Genomic DNA, 20,828 nt, shown 5'->3' with positions numbered 1-20,828 from the left:
GCTCAGCGTGCTGAGCATGGGGCTCTTGCTTCTGGCTCAGGTCCTGATTGTCCTGGGTCGAGCCCTGCGTCAGGCTCAGTGCTCCATGCAGAGTCTGCTTAAGATTCTCTCCCTCCTTCTACCCCTCCCTCTTCCTCTACACTTCCTTCTTTTTTTTTTTTTTTAAGATTTTATTTATTTATTTGACAGAGATAGAGACAGCCAGCGAGAGAGGGAACACAAGCAGGGGGAGTGGGAGGGGAAGAAGCAGGCTCATAGCGGAGGAGCCTGATGTGGGGCTCGATCCCATAACGCCGGGATCACGCCCTGAGCCGAAGGCAGACGCTTAACCGCTCTGCCACCCAGGCGCCCCTCTACACTTCCTTCTATTTACACGCTTTCTCTCTCTAAAATAAACTAATTAATTAAATAAAAATTTTAAAAGAAGGATAAGAGGGTCGCCTGGGTGGCTCAGATGGTTAAGTGTCTGGCTTCAGCTTGCGTCATGATCCCAGTGTCCTGGGATTGAGCCCCACATCAGGGAGCCTGTTTCTCCCTCACCCTCTCCCTCTGCCTGCTGCTCCCCCTGCTTATACTCTCTCTCTCTGTCAAATAAATAAATAAATATATATTTTTTTAAAAAGGATAAGAAACATTATGAATGATTGCATCACAATGAATTTAAAAACTTGGTAAAATGGATAAATTCCTAGAAAACGTATTTGCCAATATTGGCTCAAAAATAAATACAAAATCTGACTTACAATCCTTTTAAAATTTGAATCAGAACTTTAAATACTTTGCACAAAAACAAAGTAAAAAAATATTCAGGACAGATAAATTTAAAAGAAAATTCTACCAAACATGCAATGTACATATAAGTCTAATCTCATGCATCTTTTTTCCCAGAATTGCAAAAAAAGAATACTCCTGAATCATTTTATGTAGTATAACCAAACTGTATAAAAAAATACAAGTATTCAATTTCACTCATGAATATATTGATGTAAATATCCTATATAAAATACTAATAAACCAAACGCGAAAATTAAAAAAATACATAATGGCCAAACTAGTTCATTTCAGAAATGAAAAGTTGGTTTGATATTCTAGAACCTATTAAAGCAAATCACCACATTAACAAAAGAAAAGCAAAAAGCCACTGACGTAGAAAGAGCATTAAATAAGTAGAACAATATTCGTGATTTGGGGGGAGAAACAACACCAAAGGACATTAAGAACAAAAGAGAACGTCTTTAAATTGATAAAGGTATCTACAAAGAAAATCTCCGAAAAACAATGTTTAACTGTAAATAGCAAAAGCCATTCCTTTCAAAATCAGGACCATGACTAGAATGCCTATCAGCACCGGTTCTATCAGAGCTGGTAGAAAAAGACACGATTTTTAAATACAAGATATAAAGAATTCAATAAAGTTGCAAGATACAAAATCGATACACAAAAATCAGTTGTATTTCTATATACTAACAATGAATAATCTTAAAAAATTAAGAAAACAACTCCATTTATAATAACATCAAGAAGAATAAAATACTGGGAATAAACTTATAATTGCTAGATTAAGCAAGTCAAAGACTTGTGTTCTAAAAACTATAAAATGTTGCTGAAAGTAATTAAAGAAGCACAAATAAATGGAAAGCCATCCCATGTTTATGGATTGAAAGACTAAATAAGTTGTTGCCCTACCCAAATCAATCTACAAATTTAATGCTATCCCTATTAAAACTCCAAAAGTGTATTTTGCAGAAATAGAAAAAATCCACCTGGGGCACCTGGGTGGCTCAGTCTGTTAAGCATCTGACTTTTGATTTCAGCTCAGGTCATGATCTCAGGGTCATGAAATTGACCTCTGCATCAGGCTCTGTGCTGGGTGTGAAGCCTGCTTAAGATTCTCTCTCTCCCTCTGCCTCTCCCCCCTCTAATAAATAAATCATTAATAATTTTTAAAAATCCATCCTAAAATTCATATGGAATCTAAGGGACCCTGAAATGGTCAAATAATCTTGAAAGAGAAGATTTGTAGTCGGAGGTCTCACAGTTCTTTATTTTAAAATTTATTATAAAGCTAGAGTAATCAAAACAGTGTGATACTGGCATAAAGACAGACAGACAGACCAATGAACTAGAATAGAGAGCCCAGAAATAAATCTTCACATATATGGTCAAATTATTTTCAAAAAGGGTGCCAAGATCATTCAATAAGGAAACGACAAGTCTTTCAACAAATGATTCTGGAAAAACTGGATATCCTCATGCAGAAAAATAAATCTGGATCCTTAGCTTCACCATATACAAAAATTAACTCAAAATAGGTCAAAGACCTAAATATAAAAGCTAAAACTATAAAATTCATGGAGGAAAACATAGTGGAAAGGCTTCATGATGATGGATTTAACAGTGGTTTCTGGAAGATGACACCAAAGACACAGGTAACAAAAATAAAAATAGATTAAAGAACTATACCAAAATTTAAACCTTTTGTGCATGAAGGGAGGTAGAAGTTAGAATGGGAGAAGCTATCTGCAAGTTATATATCTGATAAGGAGTTAATATCCAAGACATATGAAGAATTCCAACAACTCAACAACAGAAAAAATAACCTTATTGGGTACTGGTGGTACTGGTACAGGGATAGAAAAACAGAAAGGGAATAAAGTATGCAGAAATGAACTTCAGTGACTGTTCCAGAGACAGACTGAATATGTTCTTTATTATTCAAAAAATCTCCAAATAATGTCCTACTCCCCCAGAAGCCTTATGTGTGAAACCCCATATGTGAAATCAGCCACCCTCCCCGCCAAGACCCTAACATAACAATATAACTAGAGAGACTGCTAATGGGTTAAAACCCGGAGAAGAGTTGTCTCCTCCAAATTCCCCCAAGAGATACTTCATCACCCAAGATTATAATTCTTCAGGGCAGGGGCGCCTGGCAGCCTCAGTCAGTTGAGTGTCCTACTCTTGGTTTGGGCTCAGGTCATGATCTTAGGGTTGTGGGATCAAGCCCCACATCAAATCCCACATCGAGCTTTGCCCTGGGTGTAGAGTCTGCTTAAGATTCTCTCTCTTCCTCTTCTCCTCCACCCCTCTCAAAAAATTTTTTTTAATTTAAAAATTAAAAAAAACCACAATTCTTCAGGGCATATTCTCTGTACCACGTCCCATCCCACCCAACCAATACACACACAAACCACCAAATCCTGTCTCTGGAATAACCAATTCCCTGCTTCTACCTTTCAGTCAGTCCTGACTGAGGTTTTTCCTCCTGAACTCAATGTTCTATCCTTTCTTTGTTATACACAATTGGAGACACAATATATATAAATACAGGGTCATATATTTTTAAAGTATAAACAATGTTATTGTCTCATTTTACATATGAGGGGGACAGTAAGTGAAAGAGAGTAACAGAGACACAGTCACCATGGCCTTGGAGAAGCTGACAGGATGAGTCACCATGAGGAAGGAAGTGGGGGAAAAAAATCATTCCTGCAGCCCTGAGAATCCTGAGGGGGGACCTGGGGAGGCAGGAGGCAGCTGTGGAGACTGGAAAGCCGGCTGCTGAGGGGCACCATGCTCTGTCGCCACCATCTTTTTTTGGTCTAGGGGAAAGGAAAAACAAAACAAAAAAAATATGTCAGAAAAGAATGGCACCATAATGACCCAAATAATGGGGCCTCGGAGTACAAAACCCAGGCTTGCAACAAAGGAAAATGAGACTGTGGGGAAGCAGTGGGAGAAACCCTGGGCCATATTCCTTTAGGGTTACTCCCTCCTCACTGCCCCGGGCGTCAAACACTGTCTCTCCCATCCCTGAGGAATACAGACCCCTTTCCTCACTCTCCGCCAGCCTCCTCCAGCCCTGCCACTGCCCTGCCACTCCCACAGCAACACTCAGTCCCAGAATGTGCTTAATGTTAGCCCCACAGGGCTCGGGGTTGGGATGTACGAAGCTTCCGTGAGGGACAGAAGTCAGTGGAGAGGGAGATGTAATAGGAATGGCTGAGCATGCACCTTACACCCACATGGTCACCGTGGTTCCCTCGTGCCCTAACATCCGAGAACGTTCCAAGATAAGTAACACTGCATATGAAATTACATTTATTTTAATCACAAAACTTTTTTCATGTAATTCTAATGGTACTGAAAAATGGTAGTTTAATTTAGAACAAAATGACTTCTTTCATTTTCCGAAAATATTTACAGCTTTATATAATAATATATATAGTGTGTGTGTGTGTATGTGTACCTGTGTACGCACACACTTACGAGTGCAAAGACACTTATGTGAGCGTACTTACACCTACACAAGAAGCTGATGTGATAAGCTCATGTAATAAAATGTATCCTTGGTCCAACAGTCCACCCCAATCACAAAACTCCTCACCCCTCATCTTTTTAGGATCTGGGCTCATTTTCCTTTATGAGGCATGCACGCACTGTTAACAATTTCGAGATAGTATTTCTTTGAGTCTTTTGGCTTATTAAAAGTGGAAAATAAGGAGAGATGTTATGAATGACTGAATGCTGATAAATGTCCCCTCTTGCATATGATTGAGAAATGGGATCAATTCGGCCAAGATTCAGTCTAAGCTGAATTATGAAAATTAAGAAAATGTGAAATCATCCACTTCAATTACACAATATCAAAATATCACCGTCTTAGTTTTCTGTTTCTGCTGTAACAAATTATCACAAACTAAGTGGCTTAACCAACATGGATTTAGTACAATTCTGGCCGTCTGGCAGAGATCAGAATTCATTTTCTACTGGGGGTTAGTAGGGCCGGTTCCTTCTAGAGGTTCCAGGACAGAATCTGTTCCTTGCCTTGGCCAGCTTCTGGAGCCCACCGACATTTGCTGACCATCTCCCGGTCTCTTCATCTCCAAAGCAAGCAGTATATCATCTTCTCACCCTCTGACCCTTTTTATAATGACCTTTGTGATTACGCTGAGCCCACCCAGATAATCCAGGATAATCTCCCTCTCTTAAATCAAATGTACAGAATATCTTTTGAATGTAAAGTAATACATTCATAGGTTGTGGAGTTTAAGATAAAAACATCTTTAGGGGCCATTACTCTAGTTACCAAATCACATTCAGTAATATCACCACTGATCTCATCAGAAGACTCTAAGTATTGAGAAACTGTCATTTCATAGTAGTGGATGAGTTTTCCAAGATTACAATTTTCACTTGAAAGCTCAAACTTTATCATTAGCATCAAATACTGTCAGCTGTTTTACTTGAAATGACAGGCTCGCCTCATTCATTCTCAATAAAATGTCTACAAAATACTTACTTGGATACTTACACATTGAAAGTCATTCTTCCAGGTAAGATAGAATTCCATGTAAATTCGAGGGTAGAAATAACAGAATCCATTTTTCCTGCGTCCTCAAGGATATGCTTAAGTAAAACTGGCACTGGGATCACATGGTGGAGGAGAGGGTGGACTCTTTTAGTACAATTTTGTGGTACTGCCACAATTTGCCTAAAGGTGCCAGCGGCTTCATCCTCCTCCTTTTGCACCATCAATGCAAATATTAACAGAGTGAAAAAGATAAAGTTATGGTATTATTATGAGTGGATCCCCTGGAAAGGGTCACAGGGACCTCCTGTCTCTCAGCCCCAGGGGTCCAAAGACCACTCTTTGAAAATTGCTATTTTAGGGAAAATTGCCACTGGATAGCAGCAGGCACAGTAGTGTTTCCCAATTTACACTGGCCTGATTTAAGAACGTTATTTAATGATAAATTTAAAATTTTGCCTTCAAAGCTCAGAGACAGCATTTCTTTCCAGAAAATATACTTTAAAATATATAAAAGAATCCTATGAAACAAGTGCTACGTAAGCTCGCACCTCAGACAAGTATACAACTTTCCCTTGAGACAACCCCACACTGTAGTGTGCAGAAGGGTTGTAAGCCTTTTGTCATTCTTACTAAGAACACTAAATAGCTTCGATACTAGCCATTTGGTCATTTTATTAAATAAAAACAAACTTAAATATTCTACCAACTGGAGTTACTATAAAATTGCAGAGATTACCTACATAAGGGATCATGGCTAGAGTTTCATGAAGCTCATTTTTTTCTTTTAAAGGTTAAAGACATCAGGGCACCTGGCTGGCTCGGTGGGAGGGGCACGCAACTCTTGATCTCAGGGTCTTGAATTCGAGTCCCACATTGGGTGTAGAGATTACTTAAATATTTTGTAAAACAATGAAGAAGAAAAGGTTAAAGGGGCACCTGGGCGGCTCAGTTGATTAAGGGTCTGCCTTTGGTTCAGGTCATGATCCCAGGGTCCTGGGATGGAGCCCCGCATGGAGCGCCGTGTTGGGCTCCCTGCTGGGGGGAGGGGGCATCTGCTTCTCTCTCTCCCTCTGCCTCTCCTCTCAGCTTGTGCTGTCTCTCTCTCAAATAAACAAAATCTTTAAAAAAAAAAAAAAGTTTAAAGATCAGTCTTTCTTTTACCCTTTCTCTTTATTAAATCTATCAGAGCACTAAGGAAGAGCACCACAAAGAAAAAAATTCGTATCCATTGGACCTCAGCGTCTCTATATCATCTTAAGGCTTCTCAGTTAATGCATTTTTTACCTACTGCACAGAGAAAAGGTTTTGAATTTTATTTCTAAAACATCAAGTTTTCATAATGAAAATCATGAATGATCCTGGAAGGTGTGAGATGCAACAATGGAGCAAAATATGAGTAAACATTTATTTCTGTAGCAAAACTAACGGAATACGGGCGCCTGGCTGGCTCAGTTGGTTAAGCGTCTGCCTTCGGCTCAGGTCATGATCCCGGGGTCCTGGGATTTAACTCCATGTGGGGCTCCCTGCTCAGCAGAGAGTCTGTTTCTCCCTTTCTCTCTCCCTCTGCCTCTCTCCTGCTCGGGCTTTCTCTCTAATAAATTTTAAAAATAAAATCTCAAAAAAAAAAAAACCTAACTGAATAAAACAAGAATAAATTGTATAATTTGGAAGGTAAGTAAATATGAGGTAGAATTGAAATATTGTTTGAAAATAAAATGCAAACCACCAGGAGCTCTCTCCTTCACTCTGCCGTCGCAGTGTGTGCAGTCGACTGTTCCTCACCATGTCCTCTCACAAGACCTTCGGGATCAAGGGATTCCTGGCCAAGAAATAAGAACAAAATTGTCCCATTCCCCAGTGGATTCGGATGAAAATTGATTTTAAAAAATCGGGTATAACTCCAAGAGGAGGCACTGGAAAAGAACCAAGCTGGGTCTGTAAGGGGTCGCACATGAGATGGCACACATATTTATGCGGCATGAAGGTCACGTGCTCACATCCTGTCACTCTGTAAACATCACTACTACCTGAACAATAGGCATGTTTTATTGGGGAAATGACTTTTCTCTGTTACTAGTCTTCTGCACTAGTATGTTGGTTCAGTAATAAATATATGAGAACTTTTGTTTGAAAATAATAAATAAAACAAACAGGAGAATGGTCAGAACTAAAGTGTCCCACATTTTAAAAGTCCTATATTAAAACTTTATTAACTTTGTAGTTTAAATTTTAAGGGAAAACTCTAAAAGGATAGAATATAACTTTTTAAATAGAAGAAAAAATATAAAAAATGAAAGTGTCTCAATTCAAAAGTACTTATCACTACTTAAAAGACTGAATATTGGCGGCTGGGTGGCTCAGTCGGTTAAGCATCTGCCTTCCGCTCAGGTCATGATCCCGGGGTCCTGGGATCGAGCCCCACATTGGGTTCCTTGCTCGGGGGGAGCCTGCTTATCTCTCTCCCTCTGCCCCTTTGCCCAGACCCCCCACTCGCGTGCTCACTCTCTCTTGCTCTATCTCAAATAAAATCTTTAAAAATAAATAAACAAATAAAAGACTGAATATTCTATTTCTTTTCTCACACATTAGAATTTAAACTCCATGAATGCAGGATATTTGTTTCTTTGTTAACTAGTATATCTCTAGCACCTATTACAATGTTATACACATGGGAAATGCACAAAATTATTTGCTGAATGAATATCTTACATGAACTACTTTATATGAAATTACAAAGGCACTTAAGACTTAGTAATGGGCAAAAGGTACAAAAATTCCAGTTCACCAAATAGAAAAAACAATTAGTAATAAATGATAATGAAATAATGTTCAGTCTTCCTAAAAAGGAAAAAAAAAGCTAAAATTATTCTGAGATACCATTTTATCCCATCCTATTCACAAACACTTTAAGAGGTAATCAAATTACACTAATGATATGTATGGAGAGTCATGAAATGACCTGGTAACATTTGTTTTCCCTAAGAAAACAACACAAGAACATTTATGTCTAAAGGTGATCACTGCTTCCTTTATGTGTAATATTGAAAGAATGATAATAAATCCAATTCCACAATATGGGAAAAGCTAAGTAAACTGCGGAACACTCTATGAACCATTTATATAGGCATGAAAATTGTTTAGGAAGACAATGCAGTGATAAATGAAAAGGGTTACATATCAAATGTAACAAAGCATGTCGTAACTATCATCACAACAATGTAAAGTAAGCTAAGGCAGCTCGTTGGGACATTATGTAGCCACAGAAAGTTCTGTTTGGGAATATAAATGGGAAAAACCTTTCAGCAGGACAATTTGGCAGTACATGTTTCAGATTTAAACCGTTCATATTCTTTGACCAAGAGATCTCTTCCTAGGAATTTAAGCTATGGCCAGTTCTCTTAAGTGAACATTCATTCAGTGATTAACAAGATTTCCTGAACATCTATATAGCAAGCAATGGAGATTTCAGGATGAAATGTCTCAGCTCACAAGGGCCCTGTCTGAATGGCACATGGAGGGGCACGAGCCTTGCAGCCTATCAGAGCCAAGCAGGTGCCACGGGGACGAGCCTCCAGGCGGTTGCGTTGGTGGAGTGAGCAATGCCGTCAATCATGGCTCAACACTGAGACCAGTGGGAGAGTGGAAACACCAGCCGCTGTTCCCAGCATCCACCCCAGCAGTAGGGCTCCTCATCCCATTGCCCTTGCTTCTATCTTAACCCCTGGGTGATGAACAACTTGGGAGAGTCTGGATGAGGATGTATGCTTGATCTAAGAACATTGCTCATCCCTTTTCTCAAAGTCCCCCAATAAAGAGTGCCAAAGACTAGAGCAGGGCTGGGGAAACACTCCTGCCTCTTAATCTGCTGTACCTAATCAAGAGAAACATATATGTAACCATTTGATTTTTGAGTTTACTTGTTGAATCATTCAATTATGGAGACCGATTTCAGTGACTTTGTTCCAGAGATACGCTTTTTACATTATTAGGAAGCCCCAGACTACTCCCCAGACTGTAGCCCTGTTGGTGAAATTGCAGGTGTTCGACCCTGGGAACCACTATTAAAAACACAATGGGAGACTGTTGATGTTCAGCAGAGTTTCCATGGAACAGCAACTAGAGCCCAAAGAAGAATGGTCCCTTCCATAGAGCTAGATACCCAACAAGGGTTACAATTCTGCAGGGCATGTTCCCTGCACACTCCCATTCTCCTCCCCAGGGACTGCCGTGCGGGCGCGCGCGCGCACACACACACACACACACACACACACACACACAATCCGCCAAATTCTGTCTGTAGTAACCAATTCCCTCCTACCTGACTTTATACCTTGAAGTCTGCCAGCCCTGGCTGAGCGTCTTCACTCCTTAACCCAAGGTTCTGTCCCTTCCTTGCTACACAGAGTTGGAGGCACAAAACACACAAATACAGATTTGTATATTTAAAGAGTATGTTTTTATCTCACCATGCAAATAGGTTTGGAAATGGCAGTACATTCAGTATAAGCAATTTTAATACTGCCATTTTATATATGAGAGAGGAATAAAGAGTATCACAGTAACTACTACAGAGAAAGAGCTACCATGGCCCTCAGGGTGACATGTGGAGTCACCATGAGGAAGGAAATTGGAAAAAAAAAAATGTTATTCCTGCAGCCCTGAGAATCCTGATGGGGGACCTGGGGAGGCAGGAGGCAGCTGTGGAGACTGGAAAGCAGGCTGCTAAGGGGCACCATGCTCTGTCGCCACCATCTTTTTTTGGTCTAGGGGAAAGGAAAAACAAAACAAAAAAAATATGTCAGAAAAGAATGGCACCATAATGACCCAAATAATGGGGCCTCGGAGTGCAAAACCCAGGCTTGCAACAAAGGAAAATGAGACTGTGGGGAAGCAGTGGGAGAAACCCTGGGCCATATTCCTTTAGGGTTACTCCCTCCTCACTGCCCCGGGCGTCAAACACTGTCTCTCCCATCCCTGAGGAATACAGACCCCTTTCCTCACTCTCCGCCAGCCTCCTCCAGCCCTGCCACTGCCCTGCCACTCCCACAGCAACACTCAGTCCCAGAATGTGCTTAATGTTAGCCCCACAGGGCTCGGGGTTGGGATGTACGAAGCTTCCGTGAGGGACAGAAGTCAGTGGAGAGGGAGATGTGATAGGAATGGCTGAGCATGCACCTTACACCCACATGGTCACCGTGGTTCCCTCGTGCCCTAACATCCGAGAACGTTCCAAGATAAGAAGTGATACCTAATATAAAACAAAATGCATTTTCAATCAAAAAACACTTTTCATATGTTATCAAAAGTTACTTTAAGACAGAATGTAGAGGGGTGCCTGGCTGGCTCAGTTGGTAGAGCACATGACTCTTGATCTTGGGATTTTAAATTCAAGCACCATGTTGGGTATAGAGATTACTTAAAAAAAATAAAATCTTTGGGACGCCTGGGTGGCTCGGTAGGTTAAGCATCTGCCTTTGGCTCAGGTCATGATTCCGGGGTCCAGGGATCGAGTCCCGCATCGGGCTCCTTGCTCAGCAGGGAGCCTGCTTCTCCCTCTGCCTGCTGCTCCCCCTGCTTGTGCTCTCTCTCTCTGACAAACAAATAAAATCTTTAAATAAATAAATAAATAAATAAATAAATAAATAAATAAATAAAATCCTTAAAAAGGTTTAATGTAGAAAGTATTAACTTTTGCTCTTTTCTGAAAATATTTAAACTGTATGTAATAACACAAAATGATAGTGAAGATATTATCCAGCAAAAATATGTGTGTGGGGGGGTGTTAGCTTATATGTGTGTGTGCCCGTATACATATACTTTTGGGTACAAAAATTATTACATGAGCAATACTCACACATACACAACGGCCTGCACTACTAATAAGCTAATGTAATAAGAGCTATCCATGGTACAACAGTGTGTCTTGATCATAAAAACCCTACTCCTTCTTACATTTTTTGAAACGGGGCTCATTTCACTTTATGAGACAAGCGGACGGTATCAGCAGTTCTAAGATATGTTTGAATACCTTGATTTATTTAAGGAGAAAATGAAGAAGTGTTGTAATCGGTTACTGAGTGCTGGGAAAGGATCACTCCTGCATATAATTGAGAAGTGGAACCGATTTGGTCAAAAGTGTCAGTCAAGCTACGTTAAGCATATTTTAACATACAAAACTGATTTTAGAATCATGAAACAGGGGCACCTGGGTGGCTCAGTTGATTAAGTGACCAACTCTTGATTTCGGCTCAGGTCATGATCTCAGGGTCGTGAGATCAAGCCCTGAGTCAGGCTAAGCACTGGGTGTGAAGCCTGCTTGGGATTCTCTCTCTCCCTCTCCCCCTGCCCTAGCTCTCTCTTCCTCCCCAAAAGAATTAAAAAATAAATAAAAATAGAATCATGAAGCAAAGAAATGCCTTTTCCACTTTGAGTGTAACATCATTTATTCATGGGCAAATCTGCTAATCAACTAAGTTTTGCAAACCAGGAGATAACCAGATTAGAATTATACTATTAAAACTCACCCATTTTGTATGTTTTAAAATGCTTTAGCTTCTTTCAGCTTCTCTAAGAGTTCCTGTTCGGCACTTCAGTTGCCTCCAGAGTTGACTGTGAACTCCAAACTCACTGTCACATCCTCATCTGCATGCTAGGACCTCTCATGGGTTGTGTGCTATGAGGTAATGTAAGCAGTTTTTAGTTCAATCTGAATTTTTTTTTAAAGATTTTATTTATTTATTCGACAGAGATAGAGACAGCCAGCGAGAGAGGGAACATAAGCAGGGGGAGTGGGAGAGGAAGAAGCAGGCTCATAGCGGAGGAGCCTGATGTGGGGCTCGATCCCGTAACGCCGGGATCACGCCCTGAGCTGAAGGCAGACGCTCAACTGCTGTGCCACCCAGGCGACCCTCAATCTGAATTTATATCTAACACTTAGATTCAGAAGTTCAAAATGAATTTGGAGGATCCAAATATTATCATTCTTAGATGTGTGGAAAATTTATATATGAAAATATATTCCTTCTCATGAAATTGAGAGCTGTTTCAGAATTCTTACATATGATCACCACACACCTTATGGTTTAGCACTCATAGCTTATCATGAAGGAGCTTGGAATATTTGGGGAGAAAATCTTACTATAACCTAAAAAGCTGGCAAAATTCACATGATTAGCTTCATGATAAAGATATTACCCCAGCTGTTACATCATATGGCAGATCTTTATTACTGATTTTGCCCCCAAGCTAAAATGTAATGCTTCATTTTGGCAGTTATTTTAAGGGCCGTAGCCTGATTGATTATATGAATGTATAGCCTTGTCATCACAGAGATCAGAATTAAAAAGTTAAAAACAGATATAATGTACTCATCTAAAATAAACTGAAAGTTGGGACGCCCAGGGGGCTCGGTCAGTTAAGCATCCTACTCGATTTCAGCTCAGGTCACAATCTCAGAATCGTGAGACTGAGCCCCGTGTCCGGCGCTGTGTTGGGCGTGGAACCTGCTTAAGATTCTCTCTCTGCCGCTCTCTGCCACTCCCACCCCTGCTTGTGTGTGTGCATGCATGTGTTCTGTCTCTAAAAATAAACGAGGGCACTTGATGTAAGGAGCACTGGGTGATATATGCAACTGATGAATCACTAAATTCTACTTCTGAAACTAACTAACAGTATAGTGATTCCCAGAGTGTGGTCTGAGGATCCCTAAAGGGCTCCAACATTCTTTCAAAGTGTCCAGTATTTTTGTAATACTACTAAGTTAAATAATTTTAACTTTTCTCTCTCTAAAAAGTATATAGTGAGAGACGCCCGGCTGGCTTAGTTGGTGGAGCATGCGACTCATTCTTGGTGTCATGAGTTCGAGCCTCACATTGGGTATAGAGATTACTTAAATAAATAAAAATTTTTAAGAATAGATACCACCACAAAAGTAAGAAAAAGGAAGCCACAGAATGGGGGAAAATATTTGTAATTCATATATCTGATATGGGACTTGTATCCAGAATATATAAAAATGCTTATGACTCAGTAAGAAGACAAATAACCAAATATAGTATGGAGAAAGGAGCTAATACACATTTCTCCAAAGAAGAGATACAAACAGCTAATAAGCACATGAAAAGATGTTCAACATCATTAGCCATTAGGGAAATGTAATCAAAACTCCAATGATTTACAACTTCACATCCCCTAAGATGGTTATAAACAAAAAAACAAATAGTAAGAAGTGTTGGCAAGGATTGACGAAATTGGAACCCTCATATATTACTAGTAGGAATGAAAAATGGTGCAGCCATTTTGGCAATTCCTCAATTAAAAAGAGTTACCATGTGACCCAGCAATTCCATTCTTAGGTATACACCCAAGAGAAATAAAAACATATATCCATATAAAAACTTGCACATGAAGGTTCATAGAAACATTATACATAACAGCCAAAAAGGGATAAACAGCCTAAATGCCCATTAAATGATGAAGAGATTAAAATATAGTATATCCACAGCATGGGATATTATGCAACTATAAAGAGGAATAAAGTACTAGTACATGTTATATCATGGATGAGCCTTTAAAACATTATGGTAAGTGAAAAAAGCCAGTCACAGAAAAACAGAGAGTATTCCATTTATATATGTCCAGAATAGGCAAATCTATAAAGGCAGAAAGTTGGTTACAGAGGGTTGGGGCAGAAAAGAGTGAGAGAATGGTGAGTGACTGCTAATGGGTATGGGGTTTCTTCTGGGGGTGATGAAAATGTTTCTAAAATTGTAATAATGGAGGGGCGGTGGGTGGGGGATGGGTTAAGTGGGGGATGGGTATTAAAGAGGGCACTTGCCGTGATAAGCACTGGGTGCTGTATGTCGGTGTTGAATCACTAAATTCTACTCCTGAAACTAAAAAATAAATAAAATTCTGATAATCGTTGTACAACTCTTTGAATATACAAGAAACCACAGAATTGTGCATTTTAAAAAGGTGAATTTAGTAGTATGTGGATTATAGCTAAATGAAGCTGTTAAATACACAGAAAAGTCAGCACCCCATTATGACGACATGATCTACCCTTAATATTCTAACTTCACTGTCCACTATCTCCCCTTTCTCTCTCCAGTCTGCCCTTGCTTCAAAGATGCCAAGCATGTTGCTACCTCAGGTCTTTTGTGTTTGGTGTTTCCTGTTTCAAATACTTGTCTTTCAGATATGTACAGTAAGCTATCTCATTCCCTTCAAGTTTTTACCAAAAAATTGTTTTCCCATTGTTATCCTAATGAAAGTTTCAACCCCCTTATATGTTCTCTTAATCTCCACTCTGCTTTTCTTTTTCTTCTTCACATTTCTTAATACTTAAAATACTAAATATTCTATTTTCTTACTTATTTTCTCATACTTCTGAATATTAGCTAAATGAGTGCAAAAAATTTTGCTTGATTGTTAAATACTATACATTCAGAACACAGAACAATATCATATGTATAAAATCTCAAAACTGTATGTTGAGCACATATCTTTACAATATAAGTGGTTCATATATAAAAGTATAAGAAAAACACTAAGACTTCAATATTGGGCAAAATGAAAAAAGAAAACTCCCAGAAAAGGAGATGCAACTGGTAATAAATCATGATGGCATAATTTCAATATTATATCCCAATAGAAAATGTAAAAAGTGATCTGAGATACCATTTTAGCCTATCATTTTCACCATATTTTAAATGGTAATAAAATCATGCTAATGCTATGTATCAAATGTCCTAAAATGATCCAGTAATCCAATTTCCAGTTATCTTTTCTTAGAAAACAATCCAGGGGCATCTGGGTGGCTCAGACGGTTAAGCGTCCGACTCTTGATTTCCGCTCAGGTCATGATCTCAGACTCAGGAGGTTGAGCCCTGTGATTGGCTCTGAGGTCAGCAGGGAGCTTGCTTGAGGGTACTCTCTCTCATCTCCCTCTGCCCCTCCTCCACCCCCCCAAAATAAATCTTAAAAAAAAAAAAAAAGGGGGCGCCTGGGTGGCTCAGTCAGTTAAGAATTCCCTTCAGGGTCCTGGGGTCGAGTCCTGCATCGGGCTCCCTGCTCATCAGGGAGCCTGCTTCTCCCTCTCCCTCTGCCCCTCCCCTGCCCCATAAAGACAGAAATGACTTTATGTACAGATGATCGCTGCAGTTTTATGTGGAATGCCAAAACAGAGAAAACAAATGAAATCCCAAAAATAGTGAAACACTTAAACTGAGGAACAACAACCATATTTAGTTATTAAAATTATGTTTCTAAGGCACCTGGCTGGTTCTGTTGGTAGAGCATGCAACTCTTGATCTCAGGGTTGTAAGTTCGAGCCCCATGTTGGGTGTAAAAGAGTACTTAAAAAGAAAAAATCTTTTTAAAAAAATTATGTTTCTGGGGCGCCTGGGTGGCTTAAGCGTCTGCCTTCGGCTCAGGTCATGGTCCCAGCGTTCTGGGATCGAGCCCCACATCGGGCTCCCTGCTCAGCGGGGAGCCTGTTTCTCCCTCTCCCACTCCCCCTTGCTTGTGTTCCCTCTCTCACTGCCTCTCTCTCTGTCAAATAAATAAATAAAATCTTTTTAAAAAATTATGTTTCTGAAGATTGTATAGTAATAAATGAAAATGCTTACATGTGTAATGAAACAAAACACACCATAAAGCTCTACAAAGTGATCATATTATATAACTAAACTATAATGACTTAATGGAATATCACAGAGCCACAAAGAAATTACGATACTGCTAGAGGGCAATTTGCCAATTTAAAATGTGCATATACTTTCAAATATAAATCTTTTCCTAGAAATTCAAGGGGTGCCCAATTCTACATAGGAATTAATTTTCATTCACTGATGGAACAACTTATACTGAGCATCTCCTATACGATTGGCAGTGTGCTGGACAATGGGGATTTAAAGATGAGTATTAATTATCTCAGGGTAAAAGATCATAGGTCTATGGGGGAGATAAAGATATGATAATACAGTATTTGAAATAGAGTTGGATTGAATTTTGTTCTACAGTAGAAAAGTAGCTGTTTGTTGGAATGAACAAAGGCTTCTAAGAAAGTTGGTATTTGCTAGATATATTGGCCAGATGAAGAATGCATGAGCTAAAGACTATTTCCCAAGGTAAAGAAAACTGTGGGGCCAGAGGCAAGGAGTGGAGAAAGGACAGACATCTTTTTTTTTTTTTTTGAAGATTTTGTTTATTCATTTGAGAGAAAGACAGAGAGAGCTCAAGCAGGGGGAGGGGCAGAGGGAGAGAGAGAAACAGACTCCCTCGATGAACAGGGAGCACGATGTGGGGCTCAATCCCAGGACCTGGAGATCACAACCTGAGCCAAAGACGGACGCTTAACCAACTGAGGCACCCAGGCTCCCCGAGGACGGACATCTTGTTTGAAGATTGTAAAAAGTTAACTGTGTCAGAGCATAATAATGGTAATTAAGAGGCTGAAGTTATTTCTGGCCATCAGTATCCTAATCTTGTTCTCTAATCAATCTTGTTCTCACACTGAAATGAACAACATGGATAAAAACAGAATCCTAGTAAATGAACTACTGAATGTTTACTTTGTCATAAACACTCTACTGAGCATATATCTACTGTCTGTTTCAATTCTCACAATAACTCAATGGGGTGGGTTGTTTCATTATCTTTCATATGTTGATAAGGGGACGGAGATATACACAGATTAGCAGCCATGCCAACATTATAAATCTGGTAAGTGATGGAGTCTGGATTAATACCCAATGCCTGTGCTCTGGGCTATCTTTTCTTCCCCTAAGATCTGGCTAAGAAGAGTCAGCCCATATCACTTCACTTTGGCCATGGGTCCACAAAGAACCCCAACCTCTCCTGAAAACAAGTATTGAAACATGCAAGAATTTGGCTGGACTGCAAAGTAATTATGCCAAATGAAAAATGCCAGTCTCAAAAGGTTATAAACTGTACGGTTCCATTTTTATAACATGCTCGAAATGACAAAATGACGGAGACTAAGAACAGGTTAGTGGTTGCCAGGTGTTACCTCGCAGGTGGCCCTTAGAAACATTCTATGAGGTGGTCAACTCCTGTTTTCCTTATCTTTTGAGATCCTGATGGTTTTCTTTTACCTCAAAAGTTAGTCTTCCTTTTCTTCCAAGAATGCTGCTACAGCTCCTTCTTGGAGCTTAATCCTAACAATTCTCCCTTCCAATCAAAGTGAGGATAGGAGACACCCGCCAATTTTCTCTTTGCACCCAAGGGACCTTATATAGGGTAACAACCAATTTTTCTTAAAATCTGAAGAACCAAATATGCATTATTTTCTAATTATGAACAAATGCATCATGTGAAGTTAAGAAAAGGCCAAAATGGGATGCCTGGGTGGCTCAGTCCATTAAACATCTGCCTTGGGCTCAGGTCATGATCCCAGGATCCTGGGCTTGAGCCCCCATCCGGCTCCCTGCTCAGAGGGGAGCCTGCTTCTCCCTCTGCCTGCCTCTCCCCCGCTTGCGCACGCTCTCTCTCTCTCTCTGACAAATAAATACGTAAAATCTTAAAAAAGAAGAAGAAGGAGAAGGAGATAGAAGGAGAAGGAGAAAGAGAAGAAGAAGAGGAGGAGGAAGAAGAAAAGGGCCAAAGTGTTCATCAAAGGGCAAATCCAATTACTGCAAAGGGGATCGATGGCGGATTACTGATTTTAATCCTCCCAGCCCCCTCCGTAAACCTTCCAAGCCAGGTAAGACCGGGGCTCCAATAGCCCGGACCCCACCCCTCAGCCCACCCCCAGCTACAGTTAGAGAGACTCACTGAGGAGGGGAAATGGCTCAGGATCGCTGGCCCCGCATCCTGGAGACTGGCTGCCCGCGGCTCCTCAGCCCGGTTACCTGTCAGTACCCAACAAGCCTAAAAAGGAACGTTGTGGTGGTGGGCGGTTAACCGCCTTCTGAGCTCTCAGATTCCAACTAGGGGCGCATCTGAGCACATGCTTAGCACAGCCAATCAGAGGCAAGGGAGAACTGATGGTCCCCTCTCAGTGGCTGGCCTGGAGGCGCGAGTCTCACAGCCAATCACAGCCAAATGAGCTCCAGGGGGCATGTCCTTCCATGTCCTGCCCAGACAGCTGCAGGAACGGGATTGGGGTGACATGTTTAGGGGTGCCAGCCTTGTGGCCAGTGAAGGCCAAGAAAAGGAGGCAAGTCTCAGGGGTTCATCCGGGGCGACAGCCACGAGAACATCTACAGTTCTCACCCTTGTGCTCTGTCAGGGCTCAGCGCTGTGAATAAATAACAAGAGGCTGAGAACTACAGAAGAGCTCCCCCTGATTCACACTGTTCCTTCCTCCATAAATGTCCTGTTGCTTTCCTTCCCAGTTGACTTCAGTTCTTCAAAGATCAATTCAATGCCATCTCTCCTCTAAGCCTCCACCAGCCTAGGAGGATCTGACCTGTAGTCACCCTGCATTGAGACTGACCTGCCTTGGGAGTTTGTCACACTAACCAGGAAGTGGAGGCAGAAATGCACAGAAACGACTTGCAAGTGCTTTGGAGTCGGGGGCGAGCTTCATTCACAGCCAGGTTCCACCGCTGCCATGCTGTGTGACCTCAGGGAAGAGAATGAACCCCTCTGTGATCAGCTTTCTCATCAGCAGAAGGGAGGAAAATGGAAAAGCCTTCATTAGGGTTGTTGGACAAACTGAACTGTAGGTAGAAGCAGATAAACCTAACAAAGGGTCTTATCACTTCCCTAACCTGAAGAATGGGAGAAGTTCCAGGGCTGGGGAGTGGGAGGGGGGTTGATGGCACCTTCTGTTACCTAAAGGCTTCTCGGGAGTAGGCACTTCCAGATTTGGGGCAGCTCAAGATGGCATTGGCAAAACTGGACCCAGCAAATGGAAGCCCCAGGAAGTGTTCTGTAGCATGAAGAAAATGGGTTTGGATAGGGTGAGGTCACCATACCAGGAGGAACAGATAGAGCTGAACAAGAAGACCCCTCAGACTTTATTCTGGCCTCAGACCTGTGACTGAGAAGGGAACACATTCTGCAGCAGTTTCCCCTCTGGATCCTGAGTCTTTTTGTCTCTGAAATGAGAGGACTGGGCTAGGCATCTGAGGGGGGCAACTGGGTTATGGAGGGCAGCTCAACCTTGGGAAAAAGCCCAACATTCCCAAACCCTTCCACTGTACATGCTTGACCTCATGACCTTTCATCAGGAACACCTTCTCCCACCCACACTTATGTCCTCTACCATTTGTCTCAGTGTTTCCTTCACTTTCAAGGTACTAAGTACAAAATGCTAAAATTGGGATGGAGGAGTTAAGATGGCAGAGGAGTAGGGGACCCCTTTTTTAGCCGGTCCCCTGATTCAAGCTGGATAGGTACCAGACCAGCCTGAACATCCACGGAACCAGCCTGAGACACAGGAAGATGCATCTGGATCTCTACAAATGAACATCTCCAGCACTGAGTATTGAGGTACGAAGCGGGGAGCCATGAAACCATGCACAGATATCGGCAGATAAACGGAAGGGGGAGGGAGCCGCCGCGTTCGGGCAACGGGAAGCAGTAGCCACCTGCCCTGGGGAGCGGGTGGACTCGTGGACTGGCACCCTCGAGAAAACAGACGGTGACCGTGAGCGGGGAGCGCGAGCAACCAGACTTCTCACGGAACTCCGGTGCACTCACTGGATCCAGACTGAGACCGGGAGCTCCGGGAGCGCGCGGGGGCGGCTGGCGGCGTTAGAAACACAAAGGACAGAGACACACCGGCCCTGGAAGTGAGGGCTGGGATGCCGGGTGTGGGGCGCACATCCCGGGACGCTGCAGGGTTGAGCAGCACCAACAGTAACAGAGTTAAAGTGGCCAGAACATCAGTGGAGAACGGGCTGCAATCCCTCTGTTCTGAGACAGAGGCTGGGATTCGGCCGCTGCTGCTCTGACCCTCAGAAGAGGCACAGCAAACCGCCAGGGAAAGCCGCCAGAGAACAAAAGCCTGGAAATACCGGCTCACAGTGTGCCCATCCCCATCTCCCCTCGCAGGGGACACGGAGACTCTACCCAAACAGGGTTGCCTGAGTATCAGCTCGGCAGGCCCTTCCCCCAGAAGGCAGGCTGAAAAATCAAGAAGCCCACATCCCTAAGATCCCTATAAAACAAGGGTGCACGGCCTGGGTTCCGGTCAATAATTTGGGCTCTAGACAACCTTGCAAACTCTCCTTATCAGAATGACGAGAAGGAGAAATCCCCCCCCCCCCAGCAAAGAAAAGACAATGAGTCTGTGGCCTCTGCCACAGTGCTAATGGATATGGATATAACCAAATTATCAGAAATGGAGTTCAGAGTAACAATGGTCAAGATGATGTGTAGACTTGGAAAAAGTATTAACGAAAATGTTAATGAGAATATAGAAACTCTAAGGGCGGAAATGAGAGCGAATCTGGCAGAAATTTAAAATTCTATGAAGCAAATGCAGTCAAAACTAGATGCTCTGACAGCCAGGGTGAATGAGGCAGAACATATCGGCAAA

General features: G+C 41.7%; 1 pseudogene; it reads left to right on the top strand.

Moving 5' to 3' along the window:
• The first annotated feature begins 6,968 nt into the window (after window positions 1–6,968).
• On the top strand, window positions 6,969–7,365 carry LOC103680985 (annotated as a pseudogene).
• Window positions 7,366–20,828: the final 13,463 nt, after the last annotated feature.

This window comes from Ursus maritimus, unplaced genomic scaffold (genome assembly GCF_017311325.1).
Source record: "Ursus maritimus isolate PB19 unplaced genomic scaffold, ASM1731132v1 scaffold_20, whole genome shotgun sequence".
Taxonomy (NCBI): domain Eukaryota; kingdom Metazoa; phylum Chordata; class Mammalia; order Carnivora; family Ursidae; genus Ursus; species Ursus maritimus.
Note: the sequence above shows the minus strand (reverse complement) of the source record. Positions and strands in the feature narration are given on the sequence as shown.